At 43.8% G+C, this 10510-nt stretch overlaps 1 pseudogene; it reads right to left on the bottom strand.

Annotated features, from left to right (window-relative positions):
* Positions 1 to 60: 60 nt before the first annotated feature.
* On the bottom strand, positions 61 to 700 carry LOC116094270 (annotated as a pseudogene).
* Between the last annotated feature and the right edge of the window lie 9810 nt (positions 701 to 10510).

Raw genomic sequence — 10510 nt, forward strand, 5'->3', positions numbered from 1 at the left:
TAAAAGGGGCTGTGATAGCAGCTATCAAAGCAATATTCAAGCATGATTTCAAAGATGTCTTCAGGGTTCTTTGTCAAAAATCTTCACAACTTCACCAAAAACTTCATCAACAGACTTAGAAGCATCTATTTTCTTGACTTTCCCCATTTCTTCATATAAGTCAATAATTGGCTTTGTTGATTCGAGGTAAGTCTGAATTCTCTTTTCCAAGCTCTTTCTGTTGTCGTCACTCCTACCACTACTTTTTCCCCTTTCAAGACATCGTTCAATACAAATCTCATTATTACAGTCAAAAAACAGAACAAAAGATACATCTGCTTTCCTATCCATGGTCTTGTTCCAACCTTGAAGGTTGTCTTGATTTCTTGGAAATCCATCAATCAAGAATTTATTCTTCTGAGCATTGGCAGCCATTGTTTGGTCCATTTCCCTCTTTAATAAACTGATGGTGATCTCAACTGGTACAATCTTTCCTTCTTTAATGTACTTTTCAATAAGTTCACCATACTGTGAATTTGGATTCTTCCTTTCATCACGTAGAAGCTCTCCTGCAGAAAGGTGTGTATAGCCATATTTCTCGACGATGCGCGTGCACTGGGTCCCCTTGCCCGCACCGGGCCCTCCCCAAACGAACACGACCAACGGCTTCATGAGGTGGAGAGGGAAGAGCCACACTCCGCGGCTCAGCAGCGGGAAGCTCGGGACTAGGACCATGGTTCTACTTCTTAACTTTTTTTTTTTTTTTTTTTTTTTTTCGAGACAGGGTTTCTCTGTATAGTCCTGGCTGTCCTAGAACTCACTCTGTAGACCAGGCTGGCCTTGAACTCAGAAATCTGCCTGCCTCTGCCTCCCAAGTACTGGGATTAAAGGCATGCACCACCATGCACCACCACTACCTGGTTGTAGTTAATCTCTTTAGATTGGAGTTTTCCTTCTAGAAATTTTTGTAGGACTGGATTTGTAAACGTTGCTTAAGTTTGGATTTATCATGGAGTGTTTTATTTTCTCTCCCCATGGTGATTAAAAAGTTTTGGTGAATATAGTAATCTGGGCTGGTGTCTAGTCTCGGAGTCTTCAGCACATCTGTTCAGGACCTTCTGGCTTTTAGAGTCTCCATAGACAAGTCAAATGTAATGCTAAGAAGTCTGACTTTATTTGTTACTTGGTCTTTTTCTGTCTCAGTGTTTATCTTTCTTTCTTTTGTTTTGTTAGTGTTTTGATTATTATGTGGTAAGGGGACTTTCTTTTCTGGTCTAATCTATTTCATGTTTTATATTCTTCTTGTACCTTTATCTCCTCCTTTAGGTTAGGAAGTTTTTCTTCTATGATTTTGTTGAAAATATTTTCTGTGTTTTGACCTGTGTTTCTTCTCCTTTCTCTGTTCCTATTATTGTTATAGCTGGTCTTTCCATAGTGTCCCAGATTTCTAGGATATTTTGTGTTGAAAAATGTTTAGATGTAACATTTTGATGAATGTATCCATTTCTTCTATGTACCTTCAATGGCTGAGTCTCTATTCCATCTCTTGAGTTTTGCTGATGAAGCAGGTCTTGGCAGTTCCTGTTTGAATTCCTCAATTTCTCATTTCCAGAATTCCTCAGTTGGGATTTTCTTATTGATTCCACTTTTATTTTCTGCTCTTGAATAGTTTTATTTGCTTTTTATGTTTGTTTTTTCAACTGTTTGTGTTTTCCTGGATTTAGGGCTTATTCATTTCTTCCTACTGTTTTTTGTTTTGTTTGCTTTTGGGGGGGGTTGCTTTAGGGGGTTTATTCATTTCCTCTTTAAGGGCCCCTATCATCTTCACATAGGGTGTTTTAAGGTCTTTTTCTTATTCGTCAGGTATATTGGAATATCCAGGGCCTGCTGTGGTAATGGTGCTGGGCTCTACTAGAGACATATTGCTCCTAGTATTATTGATTGTGTTTTTACAATGGTGTCTAGGCATCTGGGATTTGTATGATTATAGGTCTAGGTGCTGATTTCTGGCTTTACCTTTATTTTGTAGATGTTTTGTTCCTTGTTTTCTGTTTTCTCTCTGGATCTTAAGAGAATGTATTGATTGTGTATTGCCATGTAGGAAATTCTCTGTGGACCTACTAGTTGTGGAAGTTTTAGGTAACATGTGCTTTGGGGTGTTAGAGGATGACACTTACGGGGATAGGCTGGGATTCTAAAGAGGTTCACAGAGGAAGGGAAAGTGGAGTGTTCAAGCAGGATCTATTTATTTCATCTCCTTGGAAAGGGGACAGAAGATGAAGAGAGGTCTCCTCAGAAACTGCTTTAATGCTGATGTTGAGACTGGTGGATTGAATCTGTTTCCTTGACCTGCTCAGCCGGCATGTGCTCAGGGATGTCTGCTAGCATTGGAGGCTGGGAAAATGTGAAAAGCTGGGGATGAAAGATTGGAGGAGAAGACCTTTGTGATCTACTTGGGATCGGGTCAGAGGGTAAAGGGAGACCACAGCAGGGTCTGAGACTGTGGGGCCTGAGACTGGAGGAGAGGAAGGAAAGGTGAAGATTGCAGGTCGGCTACCTGTTTTCCTGACAGGATTTGCCTTTGGGTTAGTTGCGGGTGGTGAGGGTGCTGGCATTGGGGGCTGGAATAAAGCAATGAGTATGGGCAGGGAGGTTGTTGTATTTTATATAAAAAAAGAGAAAACAGGAATATGTTTGGTGGAGGTTCAGTATGGTGTGGGGGGAGGGGGTGCCTCTGTGGGCTCATGCTGAGTCACCCCTTCCCCCCTGAGGTACCAGCCACAGGATGGCATAGTACAGAATAGAGTTTTTTTCAGGGCACAGGGAGAGGAGTTGAGGGGGTAGTAGAGACAGAAAAAGGCAGAGAGAGAGGGAGTAGAGGTGGGCCATGAGCATACGGAGAGAGAGGGGAGAGAGGGTAAGGAGCAGGAGCAAGAGAAGAAGAGAAGGGAGCAAGAGAAAGAGAGAGAGAGAGAGAGAGAGAGAGAGAGAGAAGGGGGGAGGGGCAAGCAGCTCTTTATATAGTAAGTCAGGCACACCTGGTTGTTGCCAGGTAACTGTGGGGCGGAGCCTAGACTAAATGCCAACAGAGGCGAAGAAGGGAAGGTCTGTGGTATCTGCAAGAGCTGCAGGTAGGTGGAAGGAGAGGGAAGGCTGCGGCAGGTGGAGTGTTGCCGTGCTAGGGGTTAGACTGAGGGACTGGGTCTGGTGGGCGGAGGGAGAGAAGATCTGCAATCTACCTGGTTCCCTGGCAGGGGTGAAGAGAAGATCTGCAATCTACCTGGCTTCCTGGCAGGGGTGGCTTGTGTAGCAGGAATGCTTGCAGGATTTGAGTCTCATCCCAATTTTAGAATGCCATGGTCAACTCCCAGAGACCATAATCAGCCCCAATCCTCCCCCTCACATTTCTGCCCTCCCTCCAACCTTAGGAAACAGCCAATCATTGTTTATCCTCTACTTTTGTCTGTTATAGTAATTTGCTACACACTAACTTGCATGATGTGTGGTCTTTCACTTGGCAAAAATGTTTTCAAGTTCATCTATGGGATAGCCTACTATGATGTGGTCATCTACAAATGTCATTCCTTTTTATTTCAGAAAAATATTCTATTGCATGGGTATATTGCATTTTGAAAACTCATTGTGTGTGTGTGTGTGTGTGTGTGTGTGTGTATGTGTGTGTAACTTGCTCACCTTTACCTGGATAATTATATTTGATAATCCAATTGAAAATACCACTCTCACAGCACCACCTTGTGGACAGCAGTGAACACTTTTTTTCTTTTCCTTTTTTTTTTTTTTTTTTTTTTTTTTTTTTTTTTTTTTTTTGGTTTTTCGAGACAGGGTTTCTCTGTGTAGCCCTGGCTGTCCTGGATCTCATTCTGTAGACCAGGCTGGCCTCAAACTCAGAAATCTGCCTGCCTCTGCCTCCCAAGTGCTGGGATTAAAGGCATGCGCCACCACTGCCCTGCCGAAAACACTTTCTTAATCGTTCGATTCAGTTACTGAAGGAAAGAAAAAATGACACAAAGTTTTGTGGAAGTTCAGCATATACCAGCCATCCCAAGTCCTTTTTGGAAAGAGATATGAGAGGAATATTTTAAGTATGGTTGAACTATCGAGGTGAGGGTGTGTCTCAGTTGGCAGAGTGCTTGCCTAGCATGCATGAAACGCTGGGTCAAATGTCCAGCTTTATAAACCAGGCTTGGCCATGCTTGCCTCTAATTCCCCGCAGTCAGGAGGCAAAGGCGGGAAGGCCAGAAGCTCAAGGTCACCCTCAGCTACAAAGAGTTCAAGGCCAGTCTGGATGGGATCCAAAAGACCCTATGCCTCATAAATAAATAAGTTAGTAAAGTAACTGAAACTGGATGATCTGAAAATAACGGGTTGAATTCAAACTTGGTCCTCTCTGATTTTTAACACAATCATTTACTAAAAATACCTGTTATTTAGATTGTGTCTGGTGACCACTAATGATACCTTAGGGATTGTCGACAGGGTGCGTTTCTGCAGTCCAGTTTTTCATTTATTCTCATGAAGTCAGGTCTTTTTGTTTTCCTTGAGGGCTAGGGATGGAATGTGATGCGAGACAAATGCTCCACCACTGACCTACACCCTGGACCCAGATGGACACATGGATTAGTAGCAAGCCAGACGGAAACACCTAGTACCACCACTGCACTTGGGCTTTTCTGACCTCATCTTGGGTCTGGGCTGCTGTGTGTGTGTCCCCTGCTCATGTCCTCTAGATGGTCACTTCTGTTCTGCTACTCAGACTGACTCCTGTGGGTATTTGGGAAGCCTTTCCCCCATGTGAGATCAGTCTCTGTCTGTCTGTCTGTCTGTCTCTGTCTCCTCTTCTCTCCCTCTCTCTGTCTCTCTCTCCCCTCTCTCCTCCTTTTTCCCAAAGACCAGAATATTTAAAAATGTAAACTTAAACAATTTCCATGCTGAAACCGCCCATATTTTATATAAGGTCTGTTTGTCTGTCCTCTGAGAGGTCCCTTAGATGTCTTACATCATGCAAACTCCTATGATTTGATCATGTCCCCCAGTATTGGTTCAGATCCTGTGCAGTCCAAACTTACTCTAGCCAGTGGGGAGTCTTCCCTCTCCCTTCCCCCTCCCTACCTCTTTCTCCTTCTTTTCAGTGAGGGAACAAAGTCTCACCAGTTACCAAACAAGACACTCAGAAGTCTTCCATCTTCCTCCCCTCCCCTCCTCCAGCAGCCCACCTCAGCCTACCCTTTCTTTGACCCCGGGCTTTCCTCAAGGCACCCACATCAGTCTCTGGTAACTGCCCTCAGTCTGCTCAGATCATACTCAGCCACGTAGTCCTGACAACCATCCAGCTAGCTACACGCTGTTAGGCTGCTAGTCTGGGCTCTTGCCAGTCTGTTTTCACACCAAGGCATTTGTTCAAAATGCAAATCCTGCCAGGCAGGCCTGTTAAAATCCTTCTGGATTCTCGCGCCCCCTAGTGTAGAAGGCCGTGTGGTACCTTGCCTGCCGGTCCAGCTGTTTCTCATCCTCTCGGCACATCGGACCTGTTGGCTTCTTCCGTTGTTCTGGCAAACCCTCCACAGAGCTTCATACTCATTCGTCTGTCTTCCAACTCGTGGCCCAGTTACCTCTGCACAGCCTCGCCACCTCAGCCTAGCTGACTTTTCCCAGGAGATACCTTCTCCCAATTGTTAAAATAAGATTGGCATATCATAGTCCCTTCCTTCTAAACCCTAACCTCAGTTTTCAGTTTCGAATCAGGGTAGTGGGTTTTTAACTCGTGCCATCTTCTCAGGAAAGCCTAAATCCCATGAGATGTGGAAGGAAGCTGGTGCAGGGGGAGGAAATGGCCCCTACAGATCCTTATTATACACTTGGCCCCCAGATGGGGGCGCTATTTGGGAATTAGAGTCAAGGCGGAGGAAGATCACTGATGATGTATCCTTGAAGCTGTATGCTTCCCTGACCCCCTCTAATGTGCTGTCCATCTTGATATGAATTCTGTCTTGTTTTAGCTTCCTTACCGTGATTGAAACCTGTAAGACAATGAGCCAATAAATAAATAAATAAACAGATATTCCTTAAGTTGTTTTCACATATTTTGGTCAAAAATGACACGGATACTAGAAAAGTTTAATGAATGAACGAATGAATGAATGAATGATAATGTCTCAAAGTCCCTACCATGGTAATTATGGGCAACACAAGTCTCATCCAGTTGCTTTGGGCAATTTCTGAAAGATGAGGAGCTGCAGACCTGCCTGCCCCTTGCCTGGTTTTATCTGGTCTAGTGACATCAGTAAGCTTAAACTTAAAAAGAAAAATTGTTTCCATGTTTCTCCTCTGATAGTATATTATTACTGTGAGTAACATACTAGTCTGGGTTGGCTTTAGGGTTTATATTGCTGTGATAAAACATCATGACCATAAGCAGCTTGAGGATGAAAGGGTTTATTTTAATTCATAGCCTGTAATCCATCATCAAGAAGTGCAAGCAGTACCTGGAGCAGGAAGCTGGAGGCAGGAGCCGATGCAGAGGCTGCAGGCGGGTGCTGGTTACTGGCTTGCTCAGGAGCTGATGCAGAGGCTGCAGGCGGGTGCTGCTCACTGGCTTGCTCTTCATGACTTGGTCGGCCAACTTGCTTGCTTCCTTCCTTCCTTCCTTCCTTTCTTTCTTTCTTTTTTTTTTTGATTTCCACATATTTGCCATGGCATACCAGTGGTTCTCAGACTGTGGGTTGCAACCCCTTTGGGGGTCACCATATCACATCCTGCAGCTCAGATATTTACATTATGATTCATAACAGTAGTAAAGTTATAGTTATGAAGTAGCAACTAAATAATTTTATGATTGCTTTCACCATGTGAGGAACTGTATTAAAGGGTCACAGCATTAGGAAGGTTGAGAACCATTCACATCATGTGAACACATATAAATACTAATATCTTTTTTGATTTTTCAAACTCTACTTCTGTTTTTTTTTCTTTTTTTCTTGGATATTTTCTTTATTTACATTTCAAATGTTTTCCCCTTCCCAGGTCTCTCCTTTGGAAACTCCCTATCCATCCCCACTTTCCCTGCCTCTGTGAGGGTGCTCCCCCATCCACCCATCTACTCCCATCCTCGAGCCTTAGCATTCCCCTACACTGGGGCATTGAACACCCTCAGGCCTGAGAACCTCTCCTACTGATGTTCAACAAGGCCATCTTCTGCCATATATGTGGCCAGCACCATGGGTTATTACATGTATATTCTTTGTTTGGTGGTCCAGTCCCCGGGAGCTCCAGGGGGGTCTGGCCTGTTGACACTGTTGCTCCCTCCATGGGGCTGCAAAGCCCCTCAGCTCCTTCAGTCCCATCTCCATCTCCTCCATCGGGGACCCCCGAGCTCAGTCCAATGGTTGGCTGTGAGCATTCACCTCTGTATTTGTCATGTTCTGGCAGAGCCTTTCAGGAGACAGCCATATCAGGCTTCTATCAGTAAGTACTTCCCGGCATCCACGATAATGTCCAGGTTTGGTATCTGTATATGGCATGGATCCCCAGGTGGGGCAGTCTCTGGATGGCCTTTCCTTCAGTCTCTGTTCCACACTTTGTCTCCATATTTCCTCCTGTGAGTATTTTGTTCACCCTTCTAAAAAGCACTGAAGCGTCCACATTTTGGCCTTCCTTCTTCTTGGGCTTCATATGGTCTGTTAATTGAATCTTGGATATTCAAAACTTCTGGGCTAATATCCATTTATCAGTGAGTACATACCATGCTTGTTCCTTTGTGACCGAGTCACCTCACTCAGGATGATATTCTCAAGTTCCATCCATTTGCATGCGAATTTCATGCAGTCATTGTTTTTAATGGTTCAGCCAGCTTTCATATAGCACTCAGGGCTACCTGTCCAGGGATGGCACCACCCATAATGGGCTGGACCATCTCACATCAATCAATACGAATGCAGAGACTGCACTAATAAGTTGTGCACAGGGAAGCTTAGAGAGACATTTTCTTCATTAAGAGTCCCTCTTCCCAAGTGACTCCAGCTTGTGTCAAACTTGTGTCAAATCAAACTGATGCAAAACTAGCCAGAGCAAGGTTGATATTTCAAAAAGAAATTATCTCCGTGTTCTCGTCATCCTACTTGCACTTAAAGACACAGTCAGCTTAGGTCGCTATTCACACAGAGTAATATATTCATCTCCGTGTAAACAGCCTTCAAAACACAACTTTAAAGATAAACTGGTAGTTCAGAAAGTGGACAGCTTACAGGAAAGGTTGGAAGTCCTGAGTCAATGTGCTGTTGATCTTGGCATGTTCATGCTAAGGACCATAGCTTTAGACTACGGGAAAATGGCAAAACCTTACTCCACATAGGGTGCAGTTCAGAGGGATGGTGAGGTCTTTCTTTGGTTGCTGTGTGAATGTCTATAGGGCAGAAAATGTCTATTATAGTTTTTCTGCCCAGATATTTACAGCCTGAAGAATGCTCTTCTACAGAGACTGCCCCTACCTAGATAGGCTAAACCTGTCTCTTTGACCAGCTGTATAACCCAAACCCTGCCTCCTCATTTATAAGTAACAGCCCTGCCTCCTTGTGCAATTGTATGCTATAACCCACTTCTCTGGTCTGCCGTATACAGTAAACACACTAAGCTTCTCTGCTTCAGAGGCTTCTCCATCAGAGAGCCTGTCCACCCACCCTAGCTTGTCTGTGTGTCTGTCTTTTCTTCATTCCCATACTGCCAGTCTAGTTCATCCCTGGAGCTGTGCTTGATGCGAAAATAGCTAATTCTAAATAACACATCTCCATCTTAAAAAATAAAGCCAAATTTGAGTGGGTGCTTCACTTCAAGATGAAATAAAAAGAATACTGAATGCAGAATATTGACATGACATGCAAAGTGAAGAATACCTTTATACAAAACAATTATTATCTTTCCATGTAAACATTGGGAACTTAATCTTTCCTTCACTGTTTTTTTTTTATTAATAGAATTTGGTCTCAGGAATAATTTAACATAAATTACAACGTATGAAACATGGCAAGCTAACATAGTTATAAACAAGGTAAAATTTCAAAGACTATGAAAATACCAAAGAATAAATAAAGGTAGGAGTGGGGACAGGGGACCTGGGCTATTGTCAACAAGCTGCTGTATGGAGCTGTGTGCTTCGTCAAGAGCTTCTGGGGCTTTCTCATCAGTTGCCCCACTCTTCTTCCTTCTACGGAGCCCTGAATTTGTGTAGCAAGTGAACCTGTGCTCAGTCGTTCAGGAGGGACCACAGTTGATCTTAGTGATGGACTCCTCAAGGACCAGGCCCCAGACAGCTCTTGTGCCAAAAGAATGTTTTTATTGCTTGAGACTAGGCAGTATCTGTGGGACTGAGGGCTACCTGACAGAGCGCTTTGTGATTTGCATCAACACACAAAGAGACAATGTAATACTCCTCAAGCAAACTGAAATTCATTTTAGACTAAAAATCTCGCCCCCCCCCCAAACTCAATGCAGCTAAGCCCAAAGGAGATCAGGGTTTGTAGGGTTTCACCTATCCGATCTATTTAAAATTCTTGGTGTTAGTGTCCATGAAAAAAAAAAAGGCATTTAATAAGTTAACATGGACCCTGAGTGCAGAGAAGTTGTTCTTCGGCGTCTGACCTTTGGTCTTCAAACCCCAAGCCCCGATTTAGTGAGTCAGCTGGTAGGCTGTGAGGGTGGGAAAATGTCCAGCTGCTCCCCGCCCCGTACATCCTCTAGAAAGAATGTGTCTCTAGTTTGTGTACCTCTTCAGAAAATGTGTGGGTATTTAGCATAAGAGAGAAAGATCACAATTCTTTAAAGGATGTTTACTTCTTTGAACACCGAGATGAGAAGAGACTGTATTTTTGTAGAATCTTATTTTATGCAGGAGTAGGACTGTCTCTGTTTATGTTATTATTATTTATATCCAGCTTAGGAGAAAGAATCAACTAGAACACCAGTAGGAAGAATGTTTCGTTCTGCCTGATGCTTTGACTGCTTGAGTAGTCTGAGCTCCTGCCAGAGCTCCTCGCCCCCGGGGCACCGCCCCCTCCCACTCTCCCAGTAGGAGGAAGCCCCTTTGCTACTTTATTGCAAAGAATCAGCTAATGTGGCTGTGTGAGGTGTGTCCTTGGAGAGGAACACTGCCTTGTACCAGGAAGGCTTGAGCTGTTGCCATGGCTAAAAGCTGATGATGCACTCTGATGGCTTCTCTCTTCAGTCTTAATGAAGCCTCGGAAAAAGAACAATTCAGAAAACATGAAGAGGAAAGGACAGTATTTTCTCTTCCGAATTAAATGAAGGAATCACTCACTACCAGACCCTGAGATAAAAACACGTTCTCTACAGCACTGATAATGACTGCAAAGGCCCAGCATAGAGAAAGAAAGAGAAACTGCTGCTGGTATTTTTCAGCGGGACTCAGGAAAGAGGAATGTAGGAATTAAATGCCTACCCGTGCGCTATAAATTCTTATCCCATTTGTTCTGACCCCTCAGATGCGTTTCTAGTTTTCTTT

Source organism: Mastomys coucha, unplaced genomic scaffold (genome assembly GCF_008632895.1).
Source record: "Mastomys coucha isolate ucsf_1 unplaced genomic scaffold, UCSF_Mcou_1 pScaffold16, whole genome shotgun sequence".
NCBI lineage: Eukaryota > Metazoa > Chordata > Mammalia > Rodentia > Muridae > Mastomys > Mastomys coucha.